At 40.7% G+C, this 16,947-nt stretch overlaps 1 protein-coding gene across 1 annotated transcript in view; it reads left to right on the top strand.

The window, feature by feature from the left end:
- The window catches only part of LOC132568247 (gamma-aminobutyric acid receptor subunit beta-3), a 310,478-nt gene that overhangs the window by 145,296 nt on the left and 148,235 nt on the right, over window positions 1-16,947 (top strand). The window lies entirely within an intron of this gene.

The raw sequence follows: 16,947 nt of genomic DNA, 5'->3' as shown, positions 1-16,947 counted from the left end.
TTCTATAGGGTTCACACCAGAGCTGCTCCCATTTTTACCCATTTTAGTGGTCTCTATGGAGTAAGGCATGTTTTAGTCCAGATATGCTGGAACTCTAATATGCAATCTATATTTTTAGTGCTAGAAGTTATTTCAGGTCTAGGAGAAGCAAGACAAACCTTCTTTTGGCTCCCCCCCTCCCCCCCCAAAAAAAGCCTATAAAAGGAACATAATGGTGGGCTTCATATATATAAATGGTATGGCCTAACATGCTCTCAGTTAAAATGGTACACAATCAAATTTGTGAAGTCTTATGGGCCTTTAAAATACATAACCAGCCCAATTTAGTCAGTTTTAGCTGTTGGCTTTCAACATAGTACATCATCTTCACTTCCAAAAAACCAGCGTCATAGTAATATGGATGTCAGTGCTAATCACTGTTACTCTTTTTACAAATATGAGTCTTTTCAAGGACTTACATTTCTGTATGTATGATGTAATCTCAAGAAAGAGCTATCCACCTCTAAATGGAAATGGGTATCCTGTGGCGCAGAGTGGTAAAGCTGCAGTAATGCAGTCCTAAGTTCTGCTCACGACCTGAGTTTGATTCTGGCGGAAGCAGGGCTGTCTTAACACATGGGCCTGATGGGCATTTGCCCGTGAGCCCCACGAGCATAGGGGCCCCATACTAATCTGTGTATGATGCAGTACTAATAACCATTTACATTTTTATTCCTGTGAGTAGCTGTCATAGGGGCCCAGTACACAGTTTTGCCTGGGGCCCATAATGCTGTTAAGATGGCCCTGGGGGAAGCTGGGTTCAGGTAGCCGGCTCCACGTTCCATCCTTCCGACGTTGGTAAAATGAGTACCCAGCTTGCTGGGGGAAAACTGTAGATGACTGGGGAAGGCAATAGCAAACCACCCCATTAAAAAGTCTGCCATGAAAATGTGAAAGCAACGTCACTCCAGAGTTGGAAACGACTGGTGCTTACACAGGGAACTACCTTTACCTTTATCACCATCCATTCACACTGGTGGTAGAAAAGCAGGTTTTGCACATGCTTATCTTTATAAAAAACCCAATGACTATTTTTAAAAAGTGTACTGGAAATCTCCTTATTGATAATAAAATAATAAATAGAAAGTTGTTCTTAGATTGTATTCTGGAGGGGATTGTTATATTACTAAAGCAGCATGTAACTATTGTAACAAAAGCTGTTCTGCCAGGCATTTGGTTGGGGCAAGTGGGCATCCTTTTCCTTATGGCCTATACTATCAACTATTCTCCCCCACGTGGTCTGTCATCTGAACTATTTATTCAAGCCACTGATTATACTCCAACTTGCACCACGAATCCGCCCGCCCTTGTTATACAGAACTGTGTTGTATTGTTGTTTTAATGGTAATTTATTGGTTTTACTGTATGTACTGGTTTTATCTGGATGTAATCTGCCCTGAGCCCATCCAGAAAAGGATGGTCTATAAATCAACCAAAATAAATAAAATAAATATTGTATACCAGTTTATTGTGTGCTAATTATCCATTTGTATTGTATAAAGTTTCAAGTTTTTTAAAAAGAGGGGAGGGGGAACCTACAGGAGTCTTTGGCACTATTCCCCTCTCAAACCCCACCCTTCCCAAACTCCACTTCCAAATCTTTAGAAATATCTTAACCTGGAGCTGGCAACCATCTCTCCTCCACTTCCAACAGCCAACCTACCTTCATCTGTCCCTTTGTATTAAGCTGTCCCTCTCCCCCTACCCTGGCAGCCTCTACCTAGGAAAATTATGGCCTAGTTTTGTGGTGCCAGCCACTGGGTCAGACCTATTTGCATGGTAGGGAACCCTCGAGGACTTGTGTGTGTAAGGGGGTGCTTCACTTTCCCATGTATCCTCTTCCCCACACTATTTCCTCTTTCTCTCCTCTTAGTAACCCCTGTATCCTCACCACTTTCCTTTCGTCATTCTCTCCTTTTCAGACATTCACCAACCTATCTTTTATCTGCCTCCCATCTTCAGCTGTATTTATTATTTACTTCATTTATAGATCACTCCATTCTCCACAGTGGGGTCCAAAGCAGCTTACATTATTCTCCTCTCCTCCTTTTTATTTGCACAACAACTCTGTGAGGTATGTTAGGGTGAAAGTATGTGATTGGATCAAATTCATCCAGTGAGCTTCTGCAGCAAGGTAGGAATTTGAACCTGGGTCTTCCAAACCCTCATGTGTAATATTCTAACTGTTATACCACACTGGCATTTGTAGAGTCACTATTGTTGAATAGTAGAAAGCAACCAGGCCTAACTAAGTCATGCAAATTGGCTGGTATCAAGTCACTCAGATTTTGCTTCCAGGTCTAGGGGTTGCTAACCTTCAGGTTAGACCTGGAGATCTCCCAGAATTTCAGCTTAACTCCAGATGGACAGATTTCTCTCCTTAGAGAAAATAGCTGTTTTAGAGGGTGAACTCTATGGCATTATAGTCAGCAGGAGCCTTTCCTCATCCCAAATCCTGCCCTCCTCAAATTCCACCACAAAATCTCTAGAATTTCCAAACCTGCAGCTGGCAATCTTGGTCAGGCCTGATCCCAAGGAGTCCTCTCTCAAAGGCCAAAATAGGCCTGTAAAGGACCGTGTCACCTTCTCATGCCTTTTACTGACATAACCAAACTACAGGCACTTTTATCATTTGGGGGGGGGGGGTTAAAGCTCCCCCCAATTTTTTTTTTTAAAGATTTCAGATTTTTCTGCAAATCTGTAGTCCTTTAGAATTGTAAAAGATCTGTCTTGTCTGTTGACAGTTCTGGTTGCCAGATTTAAGTATCCACAAATTTGGCTAACTTAACTATTAGTATATAGATGGATAATACACACAAGAACTGTTGGAGGCTGATAAAGGGAAATAGGAAAATGTCATTTGAAGTATTATTTAATAATTTATTTACAAGATTTACAAAGACAGCTTTCCAAAAAGATCAAGGCAATGTACAACATTTCAATAAAACAATGATTAAAAATCAACCTTTACACAAATTGCAAGATGAAAGGTTATATACAGCAAATGCCAAAAACTTTCAAAGACAGAACTTGAAAAGATCCCAGTATCTTTCACAGCCAAATATGTACAGAGTCAACCCTTTTTTAATGGTGGATCTGTAGCAATGTTATTTTTGAAAATCAGGACTCATATTCAAAAAGATGCTTGCAGAAACATTTGCTATAGAGAATTTCTAAAACCTGTCCAAGCTGAACTGAACATATATCAGGTTTCTATTAATAAAGTTTCTTCCAAAATGGCACATCCTATTTAGACTGGAGCATTAACATGTGTAATCTTTGTGGCAAAATTTCTGCACATGACTACTGTGAAAGTACTGCTTCACTGACAGTGCCTGTATTGCTCTTGCTACTTGGGCATAGGTTTCTGACCCTTTTCGTGTTGACACATCTTATTCAAGGGTCTGTAAGGCCTTAAAATAAGTTGGAGAGAGGTCACGGCAAATGTTTTCTCCTCCTCTCTGTTAGCCTCAGCTCCCTTGCAACCAGACCTGAATCAGCACATTCTCTCAAACCTGCTTCTAGGTCTTCGGGAGAAACTCTGTCCCCCCAGTAGAACCAATCTCAGTCATCTCATCTGACCCAAAAGTCTTGTAGCAGAGCACAAGTTTGGGGACGGCCTCCCTTTCTGGCTGTCCTGATTGGCCCTGGTCCATGACTGGCTTGACACTCAGCTCATGTTACCCCTGCCACCCTCTATTGGGCCTGTTGGTGTGCACATATCAAGGCATTGCCACACCCTACTGAATGTGCCTGCCCTCACTAGACTGCTGGTGTTGTGAGCACCATCTGGCTGGCTTCAACTGAAGTGAACCAGTGTTATGCCTATGACAGAGGCATCAGATGCTGCTCAGTTGTCCAGCCTTCTGGAACCTTGGCTTTTGCCGGGTCCTGCAGCCATCCAGGTGAGTCCAGGTGCAGCTCTGCTGGACAGTGCTATAGACCATCCATTATATGTTCCCCATAGGGTTGCTAACACCCAGGAGAAAAATGTCCTGTCTTTTTAATAGAGGCTGAATGGAAGATTTTTAACCAGGTTATTTACCTTTTTCATGAAAAGCTTCAAATAGCCCATTCCCATTCTTTAAGCCTCTGTTAAAGGCATGGAACATTTATTCCTCCAGATTGTTGACACATATGCTTAAATATTCCATACATAGAACATGAGTCTGGATTGGAGCAGAGTATTTCAGAATAGAGCTGATGATACTCTGCATTTATACACATGCTGAAATCTTCCATACTTAGAACATGAGCACATCTAGGATCTTTCTTCACGTTTGAGGAGGTAGAATCCCACCATGTAATTATTCCTGATGTAATCAGTTGAAAGATACTGTAAGCTGAACAGACTGCAGACCTTTAAATAATAATAATAATAATAATAATAATAATAATAATAATAATAATAATAATAATAATAATAATAATAATAATTTTTAACTTATATCTCGCCCTCCCCACTGAAGATCAGTAGGCAGGTCTTCCTTGTGATCAACACTCTAAGGCTTGGATCCAGCAATGCACAAGTGGAAAAACTAAAAGCCTTAGTGCAGTTCTGCTTGTGGAAGATCTTATGCAGCATCTAACACTTTCTTCCAGCCCCGTAGCCAGGATTTGAAGAATTGGGGGGCCCTGAATTTTTTCAGGGGGCACATAGTGGCCCCAACTTCCATGGCCTTCTCTTCTACCACCGCTGAGGAGGGAAGCTATCAGCTTGCTGCCATACAGCTTCCCCCCTCTCCTTAGTTGCTCCAAGATGATCCCTTTCCATCCCTCTTCCAGCAGCCTTGGTGGGGAGCCACTCAGAGATTTAGATACGTGCCGCATGGTCTTCTGCCCTTACCAGTAGCATGATCCAGCTAGGCAAACCCAGCGGGACAAGGGGCAGGGGGGAAGCACCACCAAGTTGCAGCAGACTTCTGGGGCTACAAGACCTCCAATTCAGATTTCTTCCCATCGGAGGGTGAGCCGAGGCTGCCCAAGTGCAGCTCCCTCCCTCACTCGGGTGGCCAGCCAGACCAGGCCAGAAAACCCCTGCAAGCGAACATCACTGATCCCCAGCCCCAGACTGCAGCCGGGACCTCTGCTTGTGTGCGCCAGCCTACCCTACTCTGCCCTGTCTGGCAGAGAAAGCCTGTAATGGAGCCATCCGCTCCCTACCCCCGCCGCCCCCTTGAGGGCCAGAGCAGCCTCTCCTTGCAGGTGTCCTCTTGCCCGGCATCAGTCCCAGCGGGCAGGGAGGGTGGTGGCTCTTCCTGCCACCTCTCCAGTGCAATTTTAATGTTGGAGGAATGGAGAAGGATGCAGCCAAGGCACTGGGGGCTGGTTAGGGGCCCGAAGTCAGGGAGCCCCACCTAGTAGTCGGGGGGCTGTGCCCCCACAGGCCCCCTCGTAGCTACGGGCCTGCTTTCCTCTCTGTATATTATTATGCCCAGAAACTGGTTCCACAGTATCTTGCACAAGCAGAAAAGTAACCGAGCATACAAGAAATTTGACTTAATGCAAGCAATTACCATGGGCTCCCCCCACCTCATGTTTCCACTTGTGCAAATGTTCTAGTGAAGCAGAAGTAGAAATTTTATGTTGGATCCAACCCTTTGTATATTGGCTGCTGTTTTCTTGGCATTTCTGCTGACCTTAGATACAGAGTGCAAGTTAACAGACTTTAACAAAGAAGTCTTCAGTATTCTTCCTTCCTAGAATAATAAATAAATAAAATAAAATAAATCCACCCCACAAAGGCAACAGGACTTCATATTACTTGGAGAAGAAGAAAAAGACTATCCATACAACCTGATTTCTCTGTCCTTATCATTTGTATAATGAATCAGACAAAGCCATCCAACTGACTGATCCCCCCCCAATCTAAAATGGAAATTTTCCAATTTACAGTACAGCCTCAAATGCTCAGATCCATTTAAATGCTCCTCACTCAGCTATTGATTCATATATGTTTTATTTTTTTAATGTTCTGTAGAGTATAAATGGTGTTAGTCTTCTGAATTGCTTCTTCCAACAAGGAGTGTTTCTTGCTGGTCCACACTGTGCCAGAAGCACTTAGCTTCACTCTATGATTTCTCCTAGCTCCAACACTTGATGTTAAGTAGAGGGAATGAGCAGATAAATGAGGTTGTTATTGACAGAGTGCTGAGCTGGAATATCTGAAGATCAGAACTTCCAGGTGTTTAAATAAGTGTTACAGATACAGAAGCACACACTACATGGCTCTGATATTGGGCTCTTAAACTTCCCATAGGGAGCAGATTTTTAGCTGCTTAACTGGACCTAAGTATAAAGAAAGAACATAAAGCTATGGTCTTGAACTTTGCTCCTTGCGTACCTGGTGTGTTGTGCAATGCCAATAAACTTAAGGATGCATCCATGCAACTGTGCCACATTCTAACTTCAGCACTTCAACACTGATGCAGATCATTTTGAAACATAAGAATATGGGAGATAACAAAAGAAGAACAGCTACTGGAAGATGAAGAAGGAATCCCAAGAAAAGAAACAAAAGAAAGAAAACAAAGAAAGCATCCCAGTGGCATGGTGAGAGAGAGGCACACAGTCTGTTTCCCTACATGGCTGTGTACTGAAGTACAAATTACCTGTAGGATGCATCAATATGGCAAGTGTGCCACTGCTACCTTCAAAGTTCAGCACATCAACACTAAACTGAAGACACAGGAAATATCCTGGGAACAGCCACACCCATCTTTTCCTTGAGAATGCACAGGGGGGGGGGTCAGGAAAAGCCCAGCATGAACTCATTTGCATATTAGGTCACACCCCCTGATATCACCATTGTTTCACACAGAGCTTTCTTTGTCGAAAAGCCAGCATGAACTCATTTGCATATTAGGCCACACCGCTGATGCCAAGTGAGCCAGAACTGCATTCCTGCTCAAAAAAGGCCCTGAAAAACCAACAACCTGGGATCACATATCAAAAACCATACAAAAAAACTACCATTGTGATATACTGGCTAACAACATTTAGTACCGTAATTCATATAAGACGTTTATGCATATTATGAAAGAGTACAACTTTACAATGTTACAAGAAAGGTCAATCCAAATTCATTCATATACAGCTTGATGCCAAGTCAGCCAGAACTGCATTCCTGCTCAAAAAAAGCCCTGAAAAACCAACAACCTGGGATCACATATCAAAAACCATACAAAAAAAACTACCACTGTGATATACTGGCTAACAACATTTAGTAATTCATATAAGACATTTATGCACATTAAGAAAAAGTACAACTTTACGTTGCTACAAGAAAAGTCCATCCAATCTCAATGAGCACCCGGATATAGGCTCATTTCATCCAGAAAACTTTCTCAAGACTATTTCTAATTCATTCAGTGTCATCAGCCTCTTATTACAATGCCATGTAAATGCTCTCTGCAATCTCTTGATTTTCTTCAAGCTCTGGAATAAACCATAGTAATCATAACAAGATCCAACCCAAAGCTGAATGGAGGTGGAAAATTCTTATTCTTATTATTATTTTTAAAGAATACTTTTTAGATGTTATTGGTTGTAATTAAGAACTTACCTCCCAGTACCACCTAAGGATATTTATAACAGGAGTAAGCCAGTCCTTTGCTGGCAGCATGCTCTCAACTATATTTATATTATAGAAGCAAGTTGTTTCTTTTGATGGCAAAATACTCTCAATTCATGTATCAATTTAGGAGCAAGCCAGACAGCAAAAGAGGTTCATGTCTAGCTTGCTCCTAAATGGAAGGAAATAGAAATATTCTTGAGAAAGTTTTCTAGATGAAATGAGCCTATATCCAGGTGTTCATTGAGATTGGATGGACTTTTCTTGTAACAACGTAAAGTTGTACTTTTTCTTAATGTGCATATAAGCTTTATATGAATGAAATTGGATTGACCTTTCTTGTAATGTTGTAAAGTTGTACTCGTTCATAATGTGCATAAAAGTCTTATATGAATTACGGTACTAAATGTTGTTAGCCAGTATATCAGTGTTTGTTTTTTTGTATGGTTTGTCAAAAAAAGCCCTGAGCATGCACCTATTGTGCAGCCATGTAGCTTGCACAGTCCGCACTAATCAATGGCTGCTGTCTTGCCATTTGCAGAAGACACACATATTTTAAAACCTCTTCATTTGTTGCTGCCGACTCCTGCCACAATATTGATAGGAGTGTATTTGACGTAGGAAGGCTTGTAACACTGGCAACCATCAGGCTTAGTCACTAGCAGAGGCTGAATGGGGGAAAGGTGTGTAACAGGGAATAGCACTGAGAAGAGTCCCTTGGTTGCTAAGTTCTAAACAGCTGGGGAAGCACAGCAGGGTGCTCTTGCAGCTATTTAGTTTATCTCCAGTTCTGTCTCTGTGCTTGAAAACTGGATCTCTGATGACTAGTATTCTACTGCATGGGGTGTGTGTGTGGGTGTGTGTGTTCATGCATGAGTGAAAGAGCAGAGTCTGACAGTTGCCATGTCAAGCTGCACATATATACATCTGTCTGACTTTCTGACATCCTTCTACTAGGGGTCAATAGCCTTTAAGAAATAGCGCTGTATGCTGACAGTGCACTCCTTTATGCCAGTCATTAATTTAATACCAAACTAACAGTGCAATTGCATACAGAATTAACCCAGTCTGCTTGGTATGACAGTGTCCAGTCCTGGTATGCATTGTTTGCAAACTGGATGCTTATCAAGGAGTAATAGCTGTGTATTCTAGTGAGCAGGCAAATGGGGGGGGGGGGGGGTCATTTTAACTTGATTTCATATAACTAGGCTATGACAGATAGAAGACGGTAGGGCAGGGGAAACATCTTTGTCGAGAAGAAGAAGAAGAAGAAGATATTGGATTTATATCCCGCCCTCCACTCCGAAGAGTCTCAGAGCGGCTCACAATCTCCTTTACCTTCCTCCCCCACAACAAACACCCTGTGAGGTGGGTGGGGCTGGAGAGGGCTCTCACAGCAGCTGCCCTTTCAAGGACAATCTCTGCCAGAGCTATGGCTGACCCAAGGCCATGCCTGCAGATGCAAGTGGAGGAGTGGGGAATCAAACCCGGTTCTCCCAGATAAGAGTCCGCACACTTAACCACTACACCAAACTGGCTCTCATGCATGCAACTGACTGTAGAGAATTGTAGCAGGGTCTGGCAAGCAGTTGGTTGAGTCAGAAGGCTGGATTCACCTTAGGAGTGAAGTGGCTATTAATACTTTTTAAAGATAAAAGCTGTAAATGTGCATGCAAAGTTTACCTTAGAAGCCAAGCCTGTAAACTTGATTTGGACCTGATGAGCCATCCATTGACAGGCCTTCAGAAGCATTAAATGTTTGACCCAAAGAGAGACATAGAGCTGGATCCAGCCTATATTGGCCACTTCCACTGATTCCCCACCCTGCTGCAGACCCCCTCATGACATTCCTTAGGATCCCCCAACCCCCAGGAGAAGCATTTCAAAGAGACCAGTGGCTTGCACCATGAAAGGGAGACAGGAAAGCTGTATTCTGTTGATGGAAAATTTCCACTTCATGATAACATGGCATTTTGTTATTATTGTTATATTGCAGAACATGTTTTCATATATTGAACAATCTGTTAAATTTTATGGAGTATAACCAAAAGTTATAATCCAAAAGCAGGTGTATATCTACAAGCAGGGGGACTCAGAACACACACACACAGAACAAATCCCATCTTTTGGTTTCCATAGCTCTCTTGTTGGGTCACCAGTCAGCACATCTGCTAGCAGGGCTTTCATTAATAGCTACCTGGCTCATGTGTGGGGAGCCAGTCTAGCTGTCCTTCTTTCTTCCCCTTCATCTGCCCTCAGCATAGCACCACCACCTGCATGGCTCATGTAGCAGTGGTTCCAGCTCTCCTATCCCCATCTGTCCAACTACCAAGCACATGTGGCTGTGGCTCCTTTCCCTGCCCACCTGGCTTAGGTGACAGTTTCTTTTCTGCCCACACCACAGCCAGCCCTAAGCAGATACTCCCTTATGTTATCTGTGCAACCTCAGACAACATTCCTGTGTCCAGGGGGCCTTAACCTCTCAATTTTTGATGGTTTTTCAAATTTTCCTACAAACTTGGGGCATCTCCACAGGTCTGCAGAAGAATGCCCCCTATCTGAACCTGACCCTCTATATTTTTCTATCCACATGGAGACCAGGTTCACAATTGGACAGATGACTGTTTTCCCAAACCCCTGAGACTTTTCTTGTCTACTCATTTTTTTTAAAAAAAATGTGAATATAACAAATCTATGTTGGAAAGTATGCACAAATAAAACTGCAAGTTAAAACTGAATATGGTGGATGAACTTTTAATGCATCTGGTAGACTCCTGAAGAACCAGATGGTTCATCGGAAGCTTTCAACTCTGCCAGCTGCTTTGAATGCAGCTGGGCTTCTTTCTGAATGCTTGCTGTCCCTTGACAAGGTTTCCTAGGGAGAGTAAAATAATTTTTTTCCTCAGGAGGGCAACAGCTGAAAAAGAACAGTTGGCAAAGAGAAAGGGATTAGGGAGGAAGCAGGAGAAAGAGAGACTCACTCATATTATGCCAGCCAGCCAGCCAGAGCTACACTTACAATTTATTTTCCAATGTCACCCACACACTGGCAAAAAGCCTTCAACTAGAATCAAGGAACTGGTGAGGAATTCTAGATAATTTTGGACCACTTCAGTTTACAGTTCATCAGGGCATGCAGAACTGTAATACATTATTGTGCTCAACCATATCAGGGATATTCTTACACTGAGTACATTTATATAGAGACAAAAGTATTGTTCTATATAAGAAATTTTTAGATTGTATTTGGGAAGGGCAGAGATCAGTAGTCTGAAGGAAAGAACTAAAGATGGAAATGTTCTGCACATTTGAACAGGCTGGAATATGCCTATTTTTCACCATAAGTACACAAATGTTTAAAATATTTGGCACATCTAGAGCTAAATCATAGCGCATTTGCTTGTAGCAAAACAAAACAAGAACACACTGAACTTCTCTAGGTCTACCCATCTGTTTCTTAAAAATGTTGAATGTTTCTAATATAATCCCATTCATTTCTGTGGAGGGAGATGTTTGGCAGGGCCTGTAAAATGGAGCTGTTCCACTAGGCTTTTGGCTGAGGCAGTGGACATCCCATTATCTGGCCTCCCTGCACAGAAGTTGCCCTATCTGCCCCAAGTGGAGTTCCGATATGATATGAGTGATGTACTCCTGTTACAACATATCCAATTTATGGCAGGACTTTGAATTTGTTTTATCCATTCTGATTCCCTTTTCCTTGTCATCTTTAAAATGTTTAATTGCTTTAAGCTTTAATGCTATATATTAACTGCTTTTTAAGGTTATAGAGGGTTTTTTTGTAGCAGGAACTCCTTTGCATATTAGGCCACACACCCCTGATGTAGCCAATCCTCCAAGAGCTTACAGGGCTCTTAGTAAGCTCCAGGATTGGCTACATCAGGGGTGTGTGGCCTAATATGCAAAGGAGTTCCTGCTACAAAAATAGCCCTGATATGATATTATATAATCTTGATGTTACCTGTCCTGAATCCATTTGGGAAGGGCTTGGTATAAAAGTTATATATATATATATATATATATATATATATATATATATATATATATATATATATATATATATATATATATATATATATAACTTTTATACCAAGCCCTTCCCAAATGGATTCAGGACAGGTAACATCAAGATTACATAATATCATATCAGGGCTATTATATATATATTATATATATATTATATATATACACACACACACACACACATATATTAAAGAATTAGATGTTGAGTGTTTTTCTTTTGTGGAAATTGAGAACCTTCTGTAGTCTGCAAAACTGCTCCCAAATATGTCATAGCATTGTGATAATAGATTGAATTTACTGAGGTATTTATGACACTTTAAAAAGTTTAAGAAGAGTCTATCAAAGGATGAAATGCAATATCTGTTAATGTTGTAATATTATTTCATGCAAGTGAGGCATCAGAATACATTTAAACTTACTTAATGTTTACTTAACATCTGAATACATCATCTTAAAAATATGAGAGAGCACCAGCACAGAATACTGACTAGAGTGTCAAAATAAGGATCTGGGAAATGCAGGTTCAAATCCCTGCATTGTAAGCTGCATTGGGTTTGTGCTGAAGAGAAAGGCAGGATATGACTTAAGAAAAAAACTAAACAATCACCAGAACTGTAAGCTGTTCATACATAATGATTTGAGAAAACTTTACACGTATATTATTTGAATTGGAAGAGAGAAGACTGAAATATTAAGAATAGAAACTTGCTATCTGAAATATTTCCTATGATTTCATCAGTTTTCAATGATAATGCAATCACTGAATATGTTTTAATATCTTGGAAATTTAATATGTATATCCTACATATTTTGCTTTGGAATTTGCAACATTTCTCTCCTCTTGATAGACTTCAAAATCAATCAGCTTCTATCTGGTTAAAAAAAAAATGAAAGCACTTGCCAGTAAAACCATAATCATTTCTCCAGAGGTGATTCTGTTAAACTCTAACAGCATACACATTGATGATTTTTTTTGTATGTCCAAGTGTCAAGTATCTCCATTTTGAACATAAATGAGGTTATATTGATTTCAAAGGGCTAAGTGCTTTGAGTTTACATTGGATTGTGGCCATATTCTGCAGACTTGAGAAAACTTTTCAGCAATATTAAGTCATTGGAAAATATAAAATAGTTTCAGCTTATTTGCCTCATATGTTTCAGGATAAACGTGGGTTAACTGGAATAAATTTTGCACTGGACTTGATAAAATGATGGAGTCCTGAAAGCCAAAGCAGTGCTAAAACACAGATGGCCTTAACTAATGTCCCAATGACACCAAAAATTTCAAACAGCTGTTGTACTCAGTAGGGTGCCCAGACCACAATCAATGGCCACTATTAGCTGCTGGGTGATTTCAGCTATATTGTGTCAATCAGGAAACATTCTTGTCCAAGTCTGAACAAATATGAGACAAGCAGGTGAGTCTATAATCACAGATATGCCTTTGGAAAACCTCCCAGAAGCTGGTTGGTGGAATATGGATCTTATGGTATCTACCATCCACATGGATAACATATTAGTCTGCTGCAGTAAAAATGCACATAACAAATTGGGCTCAAATTCACAAAAACTTATGGCACGATAAATTTGTTAGTCCTTAAGACAGGGGTGTCAAATGTACAGCCCAAGAGCTGGAACCAGTCGATTCAGGGCTCTTACCTGGCCCACAAGCAACTGGTGTGAGGGGGAAGCAGGTGCACACAGTGAGGTATGTGTAGTTGAAGTGAAGAGAATTGGGAGTGGGGGAATCTGAGATAGTCAAGTCCAGACCCCTCTCATCCAGGACCCTGTCATCTGGGTCACCCATGGCCAGTTGCTCAGCCTGGCCCACCTTGCATGGTTGTGGTAGGGATGGGCAGTGGAGAGGTGAGTCAAGTGTGCCTCCTTGAAATTCTCAGAGGTGGGATGGAGGGAGGGGGGAGAGAAGAAACAAAGAACAGGAGACAGATTGTAGTGGTGCTTGGCTACTGAGGCTGGGTGTGTGCGCTGAAAAACTGCCTTACTTACTTGCAAGGAAGATTACTCATCTTTTAAAGGTTCTATATACACAAAAATATCTAATTTGTATAGAAATGTAAGATACTGCCCCTTTTATGATACTGCTTGGGAAAAACCCTAGTTTTGCATATGATTAAATACATTCATTGGGGCTTTCATTACTAGAAATCAATTACTTTTGTTTGCATTTTTAATAAAAAAAATAATATCGTTAATTGGGTTTGCCTTTGTCCTTTATAAAGTTTGCATCTCTGGTACGTGGCATTACGTTTTATGTCATGCGTGGCTCGTCCCATCAGATCCAGCTCTCACAACAAACGAGTTTGACACCTTTGCCTTAAGCAGTCTTCTGAATGATAGTAGTCATATTTTTTCTGTTATCCCCATAACATTCATATAATTGCACTCATTTGATCAAGCAAATAAAACAAAAATTGGGGGGGGGGGATTCATTCAGTTCAGAAACAGTCCTGTTTATAATCATGAAAAATCTTCATATATATTCCAAGTCAAAATAAAATCTTAAATAACAAAGAGTTTTGTGATACTCAATAGACTAACAAATGCATTTCTTAAAAGATATATTGTCAGAAGAAATTTAAATGTTTTTTTTAAAAAAACTGATGTAGTCTAATTACAGTTCCATCAGCAAATGTGAAATGTGTCAACCGATCCCAGTAAGCGGTAGGGCATTGCAACTGGGCAGCCAGTACTCAGCTGGAAGTGTAATATTTCAGAGAACAAGAATACCTGCAGCCCTGCACCCCACCCTCAGTTACTCCACTTGGGCATGCTGCACAGCTATGTGATCATGGTTAGAAGACACGGCATGGTGGGACTAGCCCTCCCTCAACAGACTGCATGACAAAGCCACTCAGGCCCTCCAACAGATGTTAGAAAAACTGAGATTCTGATTAGCAGGCTAAATACCAGATCACACAGATGAAGCGATCTGAAGTATAGATCTTCCAAAACCCTTTTTCTTGAGGATGAGACTTTCCAAATGATCAGGCACCTTTTCCCAATAGGGTTGGATGGCTGAGGTATGAAAAAACATTTGACTCTCCATAGCAAAAAGCCAGACTAGTGGCAGCAGAACCAGCATAAAGTCATCCTTTAACTCAGCTGTAGTCTTACAGACCTTTTGAAAATCATGAGCAATTGAAGTAGCTGAACTGGTGTTATTGATTAATCTCAGGACCAGAGCGAATGCAGCCAAAGTACATCATGTATTTGCCTGGATGGCAGCCTAAAATCCCATTCTGTTGCAGTTTCCATCTTCAGGAATGCTCAGTGCAGGTTAAACACCATACAATTTACCCAGTATAATTCTCTGTTATCATGCTAGTGATTTCATTTTTACTGTCTAATGCTGAATCTGTATCTTGAGTCATAATGGCAAACATAAAACATTAGCCTTCTCAGTAACACAGCACCACGGATGGTAGCAACAGTAAAACCATATGCTCTCGATTTGATTTACCATCAGCAGCAACTGCCTGGCTGCCCACAGTTGTTCTCTGCTTAATAATATTGGCTCATAATAAGTGCATGTCTGTTATTAACTAGAGCGATATGAAGAATTTTTAATAGACTCAAAGTATGACAGTTGTCTGCTTCTATGGAATCATAACTTCACAGCAGCACTGATTTTTCTTTGAGGAAAAATACCCACCTAATGAGTTTTGACTAGATAGTTTAGAAATTCAAAGTTCATTCAGTTTAGAACAAAGGGGAAAAACTGAAAATCTTAGAGGCATCTTTTTTTCCTCCTCTTTGATTTTTGTGCAGGAATCACAGTGATGGTCTTTGCTAAAATACTTTCCTAATTCACTTTTGAGGCTGCTACCTTTCTTTCGAATCTAGTTTTAATCAATTTACTGCATTTGGGCTGCACTGCAGCCAAATGTCTGCTACCTTTCTTTCTAACTCAGCTTTAATCCATCTATTGCATTTGTGTTGATCTGTAACAAAATACCTTTATTTCTGCAGAATTTACAATAGTTCTATATGACTTGCCCAAGATGGTTCGTGACAGTAACAAATAAATAAAATAGCTCAGATAACATGAAAGTAAATCAGAATTTGCCCACAAGATTTATTAAACTTACATTTTAAAACAGCAGGAACACAACACCATCTGGTAATTAAGAGACAAAATAGTAACCACTAAAAATTCTAACACATACAAGGTAAGGAGAGAAGGGGAGCAGGGAATGAAATATAAATTAGTTAAAAGCCAGACAGAATTAACAAAGTCTTGACCTGGTTCTGGAAAACCCCTGCAATGGCACCTGATGCAGACAGAAAGGGAAGAACCTTCCCAAGTCTAGGGACAGCTATCCCACAACTACCCTGACTATATAGTCCAGGCTAGCCTGATCTCATCAGATCCTGGAAGCTAATCAGGGTCAGCCCTGGTTAGTACTTGACTGGGAGACCAACAAGGAAGTCTAGGATTGCTACACAGGACCAGGCAATGGAAAATCACCTCTCTTACCTTGAAAACCTATGCAGTTGCCATAAATTGGTTGTGAACTAGCCCTTAACCCCCATCCCAGCAGAAAGATTGATAAAGATGCCATATTCAGGGATACCATGTTGAGTGGTATCAAAAGCCACTGAGAGTTTCCTTCATTAGCTATCTTATGTTCATTAGACATGCATCCAATGAAACTCTTGTTAGCAGTCATAAATTACTTTGAGTAGTTTGAATGCCATCCCAATTATTTGAGATTGTAATGACAAAAAGATAAAACAGATTGTACAACCTTACAATTGAGTTCTGTGAAACACTGTGCTGACTTCTTTCCAAAGCAAACCTAATTTACTGTTGCTCACTTCTTTCCAGAGCAAACCTAATAGTAATGGAGGATGTCAGGGGGACCTTCCTTGGTCTCAGGTCAGGACCAAACATCCTTGCCAGACTAGACTTGTATTTAGCAGAAGAAGTAAAAATTATTGTTGTATTGCTACAGTTTTGCAAACTGACAAAACTGGAACGTTAGACTAGACTGGGGTATCTATTGAGGCATTCATTCTCAGAGAAGACAGCCCATGAGACCACTTTATTGCTTTAATATGTTTTATTTAATGTTTCTAATATGCTTATACTCAGATATTTGTACACTGCTTAAGGAATAGCCGTAGGAAAGCAGTCTGGAAAATGTTTTTTTAAAACAAATACATAAATATTATGGAGAGAGTATGTAGAAAATGTGCATTTTAATTCATCTAGGCAAGGACTGTGTCATCTTTGCGTTCTGTGCACATCATTGATGGCACTTAATAAAGTT

This window comes from Heteronotia binoei, chromosome 3 (assembly GCF_032191835.1).
Source record: "Heteronotia binoei isolate CCM8104 ecotype False Entrance Well chromosome 3, APGP_CSIRO_Hbin_v1, whole genome shotgun sequence".
Lineage (NCBI taxonomy): Eukaryota > Metazoa > Chordata > Lepidosauria > Squamata > Gekkonidae > Heteronotia > Heteronotia binoei.
The sequence above is the reverse complement of the archived record's forward strand: the minus strand, read 5'-3'. Positions and strand labels throughout refer to the sequence as shown.